The sequence below is a fragment of the Denticeps clupeoides genome, chromosome 10 (genome assembly GCF_900700375.1).
Source record: "Denticeps clupeoides chromosome 10, fDenClu1.1, whole genome shotgun sequence".
NCBI lineage: Eukaryota > Metazoa > Chordata > Actinopteri > Clupeiformes > Denticipitidae > Denticeps > Denticeps clupeoides.
The window spans coordinates 11227770-11242349 of NC_041716.1; the positions used below are offsets into that span (position 1 = coordinate 11227770).

At 42.7% G+C, this 14580-nt stretch overlaps 1 protein-coding gene across 2 annotated transcripts in view; it reads left to right on the top strand.

Annotated features, from left to right (window-relative positions):
- prickle2a (prickle homolog 2a) overlaps nucleotides 1-14580 on the top strand; it is a 65607-nt gene that overhangs the window by 16452 nt on the left and 34575 nt on the right. The window contains exon 2 of one of the 2 annotated variants that reach the window (XM_028994490.1): nucleotides 10353-10503. The gene's annotated coding sequence lies outside the window, so the exon portion shown is untranslated. Of the gene's footprint in view, nucleotides 1-10065; nucleotides 10504-14580 lie in introns of those variants that run through there. The other variant, XM_028994489.1, reaches the window with a different exon arrangement.

A 14580-nucleotide genomic window follows, 5' to 3' on the forward strand; every position in this document is an offset into this window, starting at 1 on the left:
AATGGACTTTCAGATTATGAAACATTTCAGCATTCATTTCGCCCCCAAAGACATCTCAGATATTTTTATGTGCTCTCTAGATACTGCTGATGGGACAAAAAAGACCTGTGTCAGTTATTTTCGTTTTTTTTTAAGGTTGACATATGGTACATATTAAGCAATCGGTGAAGAAATTACGGATGGTCAAAGACCTTTGCAGAGGACTGTTTGTATCCATAATTCAGTATCATTCAGTATATGTGTTTATGTAAGGGGTAAAGTAAGATAAAAGTAGCACCATTGTCATTAGCTACCAATTAAGCAAACTGACAATTACAGATATACAATACACAATTTTTCATTTGATATACAGTGTTATAATAATCATCAAACATTCTGTGATTTTTGTATTCTTTTGATGGGGCATATCTTGGAATACACCCAACCCATTAATAGGGTATGCTCACAGTCATTTTATGTTGAATTGCAGGGACAAGTGGAGCCAAGACATGCATTGAAAACGAATGAGTTTCTCAACTGGTTTATTCAGGGCTTTTTACTTGTCGCCTGTCTGTATGGATGATTGCATGTGAAACCCATGTTCACCCACAAGCCACAGGGCTCTGTGTTCTTCCGGAGATGCCGTTAACACCTCTGTGATGTTAGATTTCTCTATTTATGGGCTGAGCACCGTGGCCAGCCAGGGATTTCCTCCTTCATGCTTCTCATGATGGATGCACTTGTCTGTGACGGTGTGAGTGAAAGGTGGATTGTTTCACACTTCACACACCTTCACCGTCTTCTTTCTGGGCTTCACACATCGCAGGATCTCACTGCTCCATTGGGTGTGTGAACACAGTCTGAAAGACCCTCAGATGAACCCCCCTGCAAGCTGGCCTAGAGGCAGTGAACCAGATCTTCAATAAAGGCTTAATCTCCAATAAAGAGAGGGACAGGGAAAGTGGACTTTTTAATTTTTAAAGACTGGACTCAGGATAGAATAGCAGGTCTTATGAAACATGTCTTTTCAAAGAAACCTTCAAGGGATTTCCAAAAAGGGCAGACACTTTCACTGGCGGTTTTCACTGTTGTCAGGCAGTGGTGCAGACTGTGCTCCCAAATTGCTTTCACACGCTGGGCCTTACAGTCAGCCAAACCCTCACTGTGTTTTTCTGCTTTCTGCTGCCTTGTTTTGGGAGCACAATCATTTCTCTGTTTAAATTTTATTTGCTTAAAATCAATCCCCAGATTTTTCTGATATTATTATGATCTTTAAATATAATCACTTTAATTATTCCACGGGATGCTTATTGAGTCTTGCGGTATCTGGGTAACAATTGAGTTTCAAAGCTTAAAAGAAGCATAACATGAGCCATGCCCTCCTGGACAAATCCAGAGCAGTAACAAAATGGAGAAATATGACCATCTTTTAACTCATGAAAGTAGATGAAACTGGGTGTGTGACCATATGGGGAAAAAGTTTCACCGTCATCCACCCTGAATAAGGTTGATAAACAGCTTCAGCACATTATCTCTTGACAGCCCGTTAGCTTTCTGGTGTTTTCAGAGCTGGTGGAGCAGCCCCATTGTTGTTTGGGTTGGAGTGACAGATTCTCTTCAGCTGTAAACAGGCTGACTGACCTCTGATGCCAGCACACAAAAGATGGAGTCAATCAAGTGAGGCATGAACTCCATTTTCACAGCCCGCCCCTCTTCATCCCCTTCCCTCTCTGAACCTTTTTTTTTATGCTCGTGTCTGTCTCTTATGATTTTTTTCAGGCAGGGGTATTTTTTGTAAGGTGAGCTGGATGAGGACATGCCAGTTGTAAAGTGAATAAAGTGAATACACAGCAGCACAGCACACGGTGCACACAGTGAAATTTGTCCTCTGTATTTATCCCATCACCCTGAGTGAGCAGTGGGCAGCCATGACAGGCGCCCGGGGAGCAGTGTGTGGGGACGGGGCTTTGCTCAGTGGCACCTCAGTGGTACCTTGGCGGGTCGGGATTCGAACCGGCAACCTTCTGATTACGGGGCCGCTTCCTTAACCGCTAGGCCACCACTAGTTATGTCATCAGTAGTTATGGCTGAATGCAGTTTAGATTGCCATAGATGTGCTCTAGTTCAGTATATGTAAAAAGTAATGTACCAAAATGTAAATGCCAGAGGCTAGCCTCTGTTTCACCTCCTCAGAATCTTTCTCACGGCAATCAAAATGCAAAATCAGATCGCTATTTACGATGCAAGTCCGAGCCCGGCCCAGGCATGTGCAAAATTATAGAAATTAAGGCAGAACACTACCCATTGCAATCTGACATCACACTCTTTGGAAACTGGAGAACCTGCAGAAAACCCTAGAGACTGTTCCTGCTGTGGTCTGGGCTTTATGAATGATTAAATTATGTAGTATATTATATATTTAATGTAATATAATGCATTCAAATCTAGAGTTGTTAAGATACACATCAGGGATTGTGCAGCACATTTTAATGTGCATCAACTGGCATTATCATCAAAATATCATTATTAATATTAATAATATTTTTCTATTGACTGGGCAAGAAGCAGATTTAATTTATATATTCTTAAAATGTTTCATTTTAAAAGGTAACCTGAATACAGACCTGAATCATTTCTCTATTCTAAATACGTTTCACAGTTGTGTTCTCATTCTTGCGTGAGGTTTTACAGTGGTATTACAACACAGGTTAGTAATTCAAAACAATCTTCAAATATGTTCCAACCTGTTGTTTTTTTTATCATTTTAGTTCACCTTCAGAGAAAAAAAACACAAAATTTTACACAATTTTTCCTGGAGACATAGCTGCAGCTCTGGTTGTTCATCTCAGAATGTCTTTACTTTTACCAACCTGTGCTTAGATACCTCATCTTTGTGAGCAAAAAACAGCATCTGTGAACTGAATAGATGTCACCGTAAATGTAACCATCGTTTATCAGCCAAGGGAATGTTGGGCTCAACCAAGACAGCTTGAATTCAAACTGTGATCCCAGCTGTACAACTGTCCACACTTGTAAACAAACTTGTAAACTGTGTGTAGGTGGTGTGCTAATCAGGAAGTACATGATTCTGCGTAGCTCTGATTCCTGTGCCAAGGTATTGAATCTGATGGGTCTTAAAGCATTTCACTGCATATCATATTGTGTATGACTATGTATGTGACAAAAAAAATGTAATTTAAAGGTGTGGTGTGACAGATTTGTTCACACTGGAAATTACTCCATCAAACAATGTGTCACCAGAAAGCTATTAGAAAGCGCATTAGAAACTGAATTAGCAAAACTTGGGAGGTTATCTCCCAAGATGCAGTGGTGTCTGATAAATGCTGTAAATGGTGGCAGCAGTAGCAAGAAGGATGAGGTACATTAAACATTACTGACAGGCAGGGCAGGCTGCCGCTACCCTGTTATATCTCAGCCAATTTAACATATTATGAACACCTTTAAAGACAGAGAGAAATAGTAAGATGTTAGTCTATGGGGTATGGCAATTTGCTGAGCGATTTTCATTAATCAGAACAAAACCTTTGAATGTTATCTGAGCATAAAAAAATAGGATGTGCATTTTAATCTATCTCAGACATGGGAGGGGCCGAGATGACACCAACTGTGGTAGGGTAGAGGGTAGTCAACTCCATACCCTTGTTTTAAAAGCATTTTAGAACAACATTTGAGCACATTTTGTATTTTTATGTCTCCATATTGGGTCAAAGTGAGAATATATGCATATGTGTGGATGAGGGTGGGAACGTATGCTTGTGTATGTGGGTGCCTGCTTGTTTATGACTAAGTAGCAGGTCGGGTCCTGGTGTCCGCCTCATATCTCAGGCCAATTTTCCCCCCCTCAACACTCCCTGCCGGTGAAGGATGCCCCCGAGTGCCAGTGCATTGGTGGCTCTCAGCATCTAGGGCTGTTTGCCCAGTGGTAGACTGACTCACTCCCGGGGGGCTACTTAGCGGGTCCTGGCCCTCCTGGCTCTGTTGGATCTCTGGTGGGAAGTGGGAGTCCTTGGGTTGCTATGGCCAGGACCTGGTCCTCCGCCGTGGCCCCCTGCTGCTTCTGTATGGCTGCCAGGTACCGCCTGTAACAATTTTTACATTACGGTGAAAATTTATTTTAGCACAAGGACAAAACAGCAGCAGCATGACACTTTATTTCACAAAGATGCATCTTGGACTGATAAACCCGAACAACCAAAAAAACTTACTTAGTTTTAGTTAGTTTTAGTTCACTGTCCACCCAGGTTTAGCATCAGCTTGATTTTTTCTTCTGAAAGTTAAAAATAGCAAAACCGGACAGTTTTTCCTTCTTCAGCAGCACGGCTTATAAACAATTCTAAAAGGACAGGTACCAAACCAAAAGTGCTAAAGTGCTAAAATGGCTCGAAACCACACAAAATATCACTGTTTAATTTAACACAATCAATACTTTCAAAGTTCCACATTTTCACTTTGTTGGCTGTTAAACAATAGCTAGCCTAATAGTTAGCCTGCCTAAATGTTTAGCGGCACAATTTTTAGCTTAATACAGAGAAAAGCAAATTGAGTTAGACTGAACTTTTATGTAAAAGCAGCATCAAAGGGAAATTGTTTAACTATTAATTTCATCATCTCGACGTAAGTTAAGAAGAGGTTTCAAAATGTTACTTACCTTAAGGGTCTTGTAAGTAGTTAGCAGCAACGTTGTCTGTCAAGTTGTGCTGTTGTGCGCTAATTTGCTGGAAAAAGGAGGCTTGCCAGCTTCACTTCACATTATTAACCCATAGTATCAAGGCTGCATAGGTTTTGACAAGTCATTAAGAGAGAAATAAATATTTTATGTGAAATAGTACATACATTAAAGTAAAGTACAATAGTAAAGTCAGGAAGGGCACTCAGCGTAAAACTTTTGACGAGTTAATTTTGCGGACTGCCAGACTGGTAAGGATGTGCAGATCAGTCCAAAATATTGATAATTCAATATTGATCCGATTCAATATTTCAAAATATTGAATCGGATCGATACTAGCACAATGGTATCCCAGCCTGTTTGGTGGCCAAAAACGAAATCAGTGGTATCTCACATCACTACAGACCGGCTGACCTGCTGTGGCGACGACTAACTAATTTGGCAAAATGCCCTTTCTGATGCCACCCTCCCCATTTTCCTGGACCAAGAAACACACTCTCATATATGTATAATAAAAAATAAAAAAAACTTTTCCCAAAATGAATAGCTGTTATGGCACTTCTTAGTGTCATCTCGGCCCCTCCCAACCTGTGTAAATATCCTTTATTCCAATTGCATATGAAATACAACGGAGAATCAAAAATGATATCTAAGTGACCTTTTCACTGGGGTATAGCATGAAAAAATGCTGTCCTTTCACCTGGTTCGGACCCAGTGACTAACAACAGGGGCCATGACAGAGACATGTGTCTCCGTCACCCTCAGTTCTCTCACTTCAAATCGTGCTCCATCATGCAACGTGTGTGTCTCAGCAGACGGCGCCTACCTCTCCTCCTCCTGTCCATCTGTGGAGCTCCACCAGGGCAGTGGCAGGTGAGCACGGTCCGTGTGGGCAGCCTGTGGTTGGCCGAGTGGGTGGGAGGAAGTGAACATGCGAGGGAGGGTGTCTGGCTACTAATCACCATATTATGCTTGTTATGTGGTCAGTGGAGGTTGTCGGCGCACTGGCCTCAGTAGTGATGTTTTACTGCTCGACCATGTTTGTTTTCGGTGCCCTTTTCATGTTGTCTCCCTCTCTCTTGCTCTCTGTGGTTCACCTATCGTCTCTCTCCCTTTCTGCAAATCAGAATGGATTTTGGAGTCATTACGTAGAGCGCTATTGGCTCAGTGTATGATACAAAGTGGCCAGACAGGGCAGACTCCTGTGTGTGTGTGTGTGTGTGAGTGGGGGTGATTAAGTTAACATCCTCACACCTTCTGTAAAACCAGAAATCTATTTTTATCCTGTCTCAATCACATCCTCAGTCACACATAACTCCCTCACCTCCCATTTCAAGCAGGCACACCCGCCCATATTTAACCATATTTAACCTGTGTAAGTTCTTGTCATAAGTTCTTCTGTTTATGCTGTAGTGTAAATTTCAACACCCAACACAGCTCTTATTTACAAGGTCTTCACAAGTCAGACAACTAGACTGTGATTAATTGGCCAAACTACAGTTGATGAATTATAGATTATTTGCTCTGAAAGAGAGCTCTTACCAAATGATGTCACCCCTCTTTTGGCAAATTTCAGTGTAATAGTGAAGACATCACTCAAGCCTTACATCAAACAGAATGATGAATTCTGACAACCTAAACACACTTTCGGCAACAAAAATAGCTTTGCATTATGCAACTTTTCATAAAATGTTACGCAACACAGTCTCATATTTTCGCTCCAGTCTTTTAGAATGCCTATTTTAATAGTGGAGCAAGAAAATCTTTTAAATGCGACAGGAGACCATAATTACATTTACAGCATTTATCAACAACAACAACAACATTTATTTCTTATATAGCCCAAAATCACATACAGTATGTCTCAATGGGCTTTGACAGGCCCTACAGTTGACACCCCCCACACTTGACCCTTATCAGACTTACAGTCAATCTATAAAAGATCTACAGTCAATCTATAAAAACCCCATAATGACCATGTGAAAAAAGTTTACTTTTGTTGTTTTTGCAAATGTATTAAAAATAAAAACTTCTCTGCTCATCAGCTCCAGTCAAGTAAGATATTTAGTTTCTCCTGACCTTTTCCGAACGTGCATCACTGGTGGTTTGTTCTTACATTCGCAGAAAAAAAGGCAGACCTCTTTGTCCCACTCCGCTGTTGGGTTTACCAGACTCACAACATTGCGTGTCAACTCCAGCCATCATCAAAAAGTATTCACAGCCATAGGAAGTGTCAGTGCACAGCCATGTTCAATCGTATTCAAGTCTGGGCTCTGGCTGGGCCACTCAAGGACAATCGCAGAGTTGTCCTGAAGCCACTCCTTTGATATCTTTACTGTGTGCTTAGGGTCATTGTTCTGCTGAAAGATGAACCGTCTAGTTCAAGAGAACTCTGGAGCAGGTTTTTTTTATCCAGGATGTCTCTGTACATTGCTGCAGTCATCTTTCCCTCTATCATGACAAGTCTCCCAGTTCCTGCAGCTGAACAACACCCTCACAGCATGATGCTGCCACCACCATGCTTCATTGTACTAATGGTATTGGCCTGGTGATGACGTGACACCTTATAACGTGACACCTGGCATTCACACCAAATACCAGAGAATTTTGAGTGTCCTTCAGGTGCCTATTACAATGGAATGGCTTCTGTCTGGCCACTCTACCATACAGGTCTGATTGCTGCAGAGATGGTTGAAAAAAATGAACTAATTTTCATAAGGCTGTATAAGAGTAGAGACATAGCAATGCAACATTAATAAAAAATATATAATTGCTATAAATATAATTGAGAATTAAAACTACTTGATCTAGATCAAGTTTTACCCACACTTATGTTTGTGTAGAGAAAACCAGGCAGTGTTCATCACCAGTCCAAAACAGTCCCAACAGTGAAGCATGGTGTTGGCAGCATCTTGCTGTGGGGGTGTTTTTCTGTCAATACGGGGTTAGCGAGGAAACATTAACATTAACAAGAAAAAAAAGGAACTTAAAGTTTTTTGTAAATGGCTGCAATATAACAAGTGAATTATTTAAGGGGGTCTGAATACTTTCCATACCCACTGCATCTCCTAATTTTTAGCAAATTAATTACAAGCACTTTGTTCCAACAATTTTCAATTCCATTCCTTATTTTATCCATCCACGTACATGAGATAAATCAGATATTTTTCTTCACAGTCACCTCATGTCTCTTCCCATGCTGAGCAGTTCCTATAGGTGAGACAGTCCTTAGTTCTCCCACACGACTAAGCAAACTCATGGGTAACATGTATCAACCAGCTGTACCACAGTCATGAGTTCCAACCCAATCACTACTCATTGTGCTCTTGAGAACCATGTTGGGACTAAACCTGTTAGTATTGACTGAATAAGTTAAGTAAGAGTGTCATGTAAACTGATGAAAGATTGATGGATGACCCAGATTACTAAGACAAATGAATTCACTGTCACCAAAACATGTAGTTTGGTGCAAAGTTGTCAGGGATTTTGACAAATAACTTTTGATTTTCAGATTTTAAAACATTTTTAATGTAATTTTATTCAACTTGCAAAGATTCAACAGTCAATAGGATGCAGTGCCGCTCATTTAATGCTGTACCTTCTCTTTTTTTTCTTTCTGGCATAAAGGCAGCTGTGGGCTAAAGATATTCACAGTCTTGCAAATAGTGACCGTGCAAGACTCCAGGGCCTGTGGCAAAACCACAGTCTGCTTAATGACTTGTCTGCAAATGTGAGAAGGTGCAAGACGTCAGTCCTTTAGTGTAAGGTCATTGTTACCTCTACGAACTGTAGATTCTTGTAACGAAGGAAGCCGCTCTGTGTGTTGCAATTTATGCAATATAATGAATTTGCTACATGTCCACTGATGACTTGTTTGCTTGCAAATGGTGGCTCTGTTTGTGTTTATGGTTTCACGTGTGCTATGGCACAAAAAGCTCTGTATTCAAAGGTAGCTTGGGGCATGTTTGCTAATGTCATGTCAAGTATGCCCTTTTTATTGATGTGTAATGTCCTAAATCCAGAAGACAAGCTTTAGTGTTTTAAGTATAAAAGGAAACCATGGAAGTGGTTGACATTTCTGGACAGTTTAAAACACGCTTACCATGATACGTTGCAATACTTGATTGTTTCAACTACCAAAACTCTATTTAACTGCATAACTTGGGGGGCAGTGGTGGCCTAGTGGTTAAGGAAGCGGCCCCGTAATCAGAAGGTTGCCGGTTCGAATCCCGATCCGCCAAGGTGCCACTGAGGTGCCACTGAGCAAAGCACCGTCCCCACACACTTCTCCCCGGGCGCCTGTCATGGCTGCCCACTGCTCACTCAGGGTGATGGGTTAAATGCAGAGGACAACTTTCACTGTGTGCATTGTGTGCTATGCTGCTGTGTATCACATGTGACAATCACTTCACTTTATAACTTAATTAAATAAGAACTCGATACTTCTGCACCACTTTCCCCCCAAAAAACTCATTCAAACCACCCCATCTGGCCACTCTGAGCACTGCCTCCAGTACTGCTCGCTTGGTCCCCCCATCGCTGAAGGTAAAAGGAACACATTCATCTAGACTCTGCTCCGTTTTAGCCCCTCGGTCGTGGAATGAACTTCCCCTTGAGGTCAGAACAGCTCAGTCACTGAGTATTTTCAAACGGCAGCTCAAGAGAATACTTAGATTAACTTGTAACCTTCTTATTGTCTAACTTGTGTACAGAATCTACAACAAGAGTGAATAAAATTTATAGTTGGGGGTCCTAATGAACCAGAACTGATCACTTCATCGATGGTAACTTGAAAGCAAGTTGTGAGTCACTCTGGATAAGGGCCTCTGCCAAATGCCTTAAATGTAAATGTTAATGTAGGGTATTGTCTCCTCCCTTCTTCCGTTTAAATTATGCACAATCCTGTTTGGTGAACTAGTGAACATTCCTATATTTAATATTATGACAAAAAGATTCAGCCAAAATTAGTAACCATTGGCATCAAACTTTTTGGCTTATAGCAGGAACCTCTGGGTTTTTCGCTGTGAGCAGGGAATTTGGGAGAATTGTTGAACCTTTACAGACAACGTGATGGCTCTTTAGACACAGCATAACATAGCGCACAGCTACTGATGTGCAGTGTCTTATGACTCATGTATTCTATGTGTGTGTGAAGTTCACCACACACACACACACACACACACACACACACACACATAAACACACTTCCCCGCCCACATGCCATCCCTTCTCCCTCTGTCCTTTAATATTTTTTCTAATTTTTATTCTTTTTTTTCCCAAATCTCTTTCTCTCTCTCTCTCACTGAAGCTCGTTGTGTTCGTAATTAGTGTCATTGTGCTGCACTCTGATTGGCTGTGAGCAGATGACTCACTCCCACTGGCTGTTTGGGAGAGGGAGGTGTAGCATGCAGCTCCAGCGGGGCTTTTTTTTCTCTCTATTTCACACATGCTCTCTCACGCACAATCTGCCTCACATGCGCACACTGTGAGGGCGACCTGCACACAGCCCTGTACGCGTTGTGTCCATCCACCTCCACTGCCTGTCAATCTGTGAAACAGCAGCGCACACAGAGAGAGACAGAGAGAGAGAGGGAGGGAAAGACTTGGAGAGAAAGCGAGAGAGAGGGAGGGAGGGAGGGAGTGAGGGAGATGCTGCTGAAAGTCTGCCATCTCTCTGTAATCACAGGAACCTGGCTGGTCGCAGCAGCGCCTTTCCCTCCTTCACTGTGATGCTTTCACTCGTTCCGCCCGATTCCCTCGCAGTCCGTCCCTGAGCAGCGCAGCAGCAGACGCACGGAACAGGAAAACGAAGAACGGCAAAAAGATCTGAAGAAAAGGTGAGCACCATGCCAGTTCCTCTGCTTCATTTCAGAAAAGTTTTCATATTGGGCGCAGCATCTCTCCCCTGCTGAGTTGCGGCTTTGTTGTCATTGCTGAGATGATGCTGTGTTGCGTAATAAGTGTAAGGTTTAGTCCTGGGCTCGTGTGGCACAAGCTCGTGTGCACTTTTAAGTTTCTACTAATAGAAAAATACAGAATCTTGCATGTGTGTGTATCTGTGTGCATGCACGCATTAGTGTGTGTGTTTTTGTGTTTCCAGCCCAATTTTGTGTTGCATACTTGCTTTTTAGTGTATGAGTGTGTGTGTGTGTTGCTTCACACACATCCTCTGAAAGTCTGTTCTGTGAGAGTGTGGGTGGTGAAGTGTGATCCATGTTTTTAACGCAGAGAGTAGGAGAGGAGAGAGAGGAGCACAGGAGAAAGAAGGAGGAATGGAAACTGTGTTGAGTTGAGGAGTGAGAAAGAAGGACCATGAGAATGACTTACAATGTGTGTATGTGTGTGTATGTGTGTGTGTGTTTGTGTGCAAGTGTATGTTCATACCTTTACATCCCAGTAGGGACCAAATGTCTTCACAAAGATTGATAAGATTTCAAAAAAAGGAGAATTAGTCAACATGGTTATAGGTTTATGGTTCAGGCCTGAAACAGACACATTTATAATACATATGTTACATACTTGTTACCATGATAACCACAAGGATGTATTATAAATTAAAGAGGGAGCTGCTGCATACCTATTATTTGTTTTTGCGTGTGTGTGTGTGTGTGTGTGTGTGTGTGTGTGTATACACTGTTGAAGAATAGCACCACCGGTCTGTGGCACGTTGATGCTGCCACCTGTCTACCAGTCAGAAACATGGATGCTGGAGGAGTGAGTAACCATAGAAACGCAGATGTACTGTATAATGATGAGAGGGGAACAGCACACCTTCCTCAGAGCAACAGTTGAAGTGGCTTCACTGGTCTAAACTCGGCTCGCCAGTGGCCCAACGCGCGCACAACTTCAGAGAGAACAGTGCATGTGGGTTGTGCTGGTGTGTATTGCGTGTGCAGGAGTTTTTTGCTAAACCCTGCTGAATTGTTTATAGGCGTGTTACAGATCACTTGCAGGTGCCTGAAGCGGCATAACTGCTTTTGGTTACCATAGTAATGACTGAGTCAGAGTCTTTCTCTCTTTTTCATTTTTTTTATTTATTATTTAATAACCCACACACTCACCCATTGCTTACGTGACTGCCATGACAACGCAGCGTGGCTGCAGAGCTGGAGCCTTAAATGCACCAGGGGTCGTCACGCCCACAGAAATGATTGGCTAAAGAGCTTTTTTGTTCCACTCATGATTGGACATGGAGGTTTGTTTTTGCTTCAGTGGGGTCTTGGTCTGAGGCATGATTGGTCAAGGGACTGGTTGTGAACCACTGAAAGGTTATTGGCCGACAGGACAGAGGTCCTCAGATTTAGGATGTATTGAAATTTGAACCACACATCAGTAATTTTAACACTGGGACTGGCAGTTTATGAAGGTTGTGATAATGATGATGGTGTTATTCATTATAACACAGCAGAGGCAAAAAATAAATAAATATTGCATGCAACAAGGCGGGGGTGGGATCAGATCGTCGGATGCGCAGTTGGACAGATAACGCAAACACCGTTTAATAACCCCGGCAAAGAAATGCTGCACTGGGCACCATTAAAGCTCCCTCTTCATCCAAGCCTCTGTGTGAGGAGCTCTTCATGTTCGGCCCTTTATGCAGCCACCTGGGGGCCCATCTATTACAGCCATGATCTAAAAACACAAACCACTGCAGTCACTGGGTTTTTGAAGAGAGGGAGAAAACAGGCCCTTGACACACACACACACACACACACACAATATGGCCATGTTATCCAGGATTTATTCTTATCTGCAGTGTTACACACATGACAAGTTTAAATTTACACACACATTCAGTCAAACAACATTGTTCTTATTCCCGTCATGTGAAAAAACTTGCAGAAGCACTCCTGATCTGATCAATGGTCTTAGTCAATAGACTTCCTGATGAGGACCAGCCTCCAGCCAGTCCTCTCCAGCCAGTCAAGGTTTGGTTGGTTGATTTCAGAAGTTTGTTCCCTCCAGTATCATACGTTGTTGTTCACTGATTGCACTGCTGTTGAAGTAGAAAGAGTGTGTTGGGGTGTGCGTGTGAAGAAGCCAGATGGGGTTTAATGTGCCCAGTCACAGCTGCACGACCTCCTGAGACGCTTGCTGGCACTCTTCTGCACGCACGCATACTAATAAATTAACACACACACAAACTCACAAAAGACTTACACACAGACGCATGTACACGACAACCTACAAGTGACCAACAGGAGAGTTAGGTGTACACTCTGCCTCTTATAAAATCAATAAGACAGTCAACACACAGTAACATGTGCATATCAATACACACACACACACACTTAACTGGTAGATGAGGGTGTGTTTGGCTGAATGAGATGCTGCAGTTACTCAGCAACAGCACTGCAGTGTGTCTGTGGTGGGAGCCGTTCCTGCACATCTGCGCATGGAGATATGGGTGGAGGGAGAGAGACAGGAGACAGACTGTTGCTAAATAAGGGTGTAATGAGTGGGGGGCTTTATTTCTCCCTCGCTCAGCCCTGGATTTCCCTCCTGTCTTCCTACTCTCCCCCTCTGTCTTAAGCTGAATCTCAAGCTTGAACGAGGGATCATTTCTATAATATGGGAGTGAGAGGGAAACCTGAAAAGACCCCCTTAGACAGACAAACCAATGGCAGACCATGAAGTATTGATCTTGGAAATGCCTTCGTGCCTGGTTGAGGTACACTTGGTCATTAATCATTAATCTTACCTCATTTGAAAATAGAGCCCACACACACACACACACACACAAACAAAAGCTGCCTACCAAACGCATGTGCAAAGAATACCGAACTGCGATGATGAAGTGCTGCATCTACAAAGGCTTGCAAATTGTGTGTGTGTGTGTGTGAGTATCCATGTCTCAGATGGCTTCCAGCTTCTCCTTGGAGGCTGGTAGCTGGCAGAGTCAGCTGCTTCCATCTGGTACGATGGCAGAAAAGTGTTGCAACGCTCCGATATCAGATTAGCTCGGGTTTTTAAGCTCCTAATGGTCTAGGTGTGGACCCAGTGATGTTGTGGTGTAAGCCCATCCATAAAAAACACCCACCCCCTACTTTTCCCTGAGCACCACAACAGAGGATGCTGGGAGGCCTTGGTCCTGCATAGTTGTGTTTGAGGTGTCACTGTAAGGTGCTAACCTCCCTGTTCTCGCCTACATTTCCCATCTGCCTCCTCTTCTACAGCCATCTGCTGCTTCCTGCACTAATTGGCTAATAAATTCCTCTGTATATGCAGAAAGAAAATATATGAAACATTAGGAAAAATCGGGGCGGGGAAAACATTAAATGTGTCCCAATTTTTCCATTATGGAAAAATAGACAAGAATAGATTCAAGCTGTTGGTTGCTATTGTTGGATGATAAAACCATTACCTCTGTTAACATTTTCAGAACAATACATTGCACCAGGATGTAATACTTGCCAGATGCTCAAAGGCTCTACATTCTCACTCTTGTTGCACATATCCAGAATAGCCTGTTTAATTTAAAGCACTACCAGTAAAACCTTGGGGAGAAGTGACCTTAGCCTCACTAAGAAAAGTCATTCATAGACATACACTTCATCATGAAGTGTTAAAATAGACAACCAACTCTCCTTCTCGACTCACATCAGCTATCTTTCCCACTCATGTAGATTCCTTCTCTACAATATCAGACGAATCCGCCCTTATCTGTCAACCCAGGCCACCCAGATACTGGTTCAGTCCTTAGTAATCTCACGACTGGACTACTGTAACTCCCTTCTAGTTGGTCTACCTCTATGTGCCATACGACCTCTACAACTAATACAAAATGCAGCAGCACGACTGATCTTCAACCTTCCCAAATTCTCCCATACCACCCCTCTGCTATGTTCCCTCCACTGGCTCCCAGTAGCTGCACGCATCAGGTTCAAAATACTGATGCTGGCCTACAAAGCCAA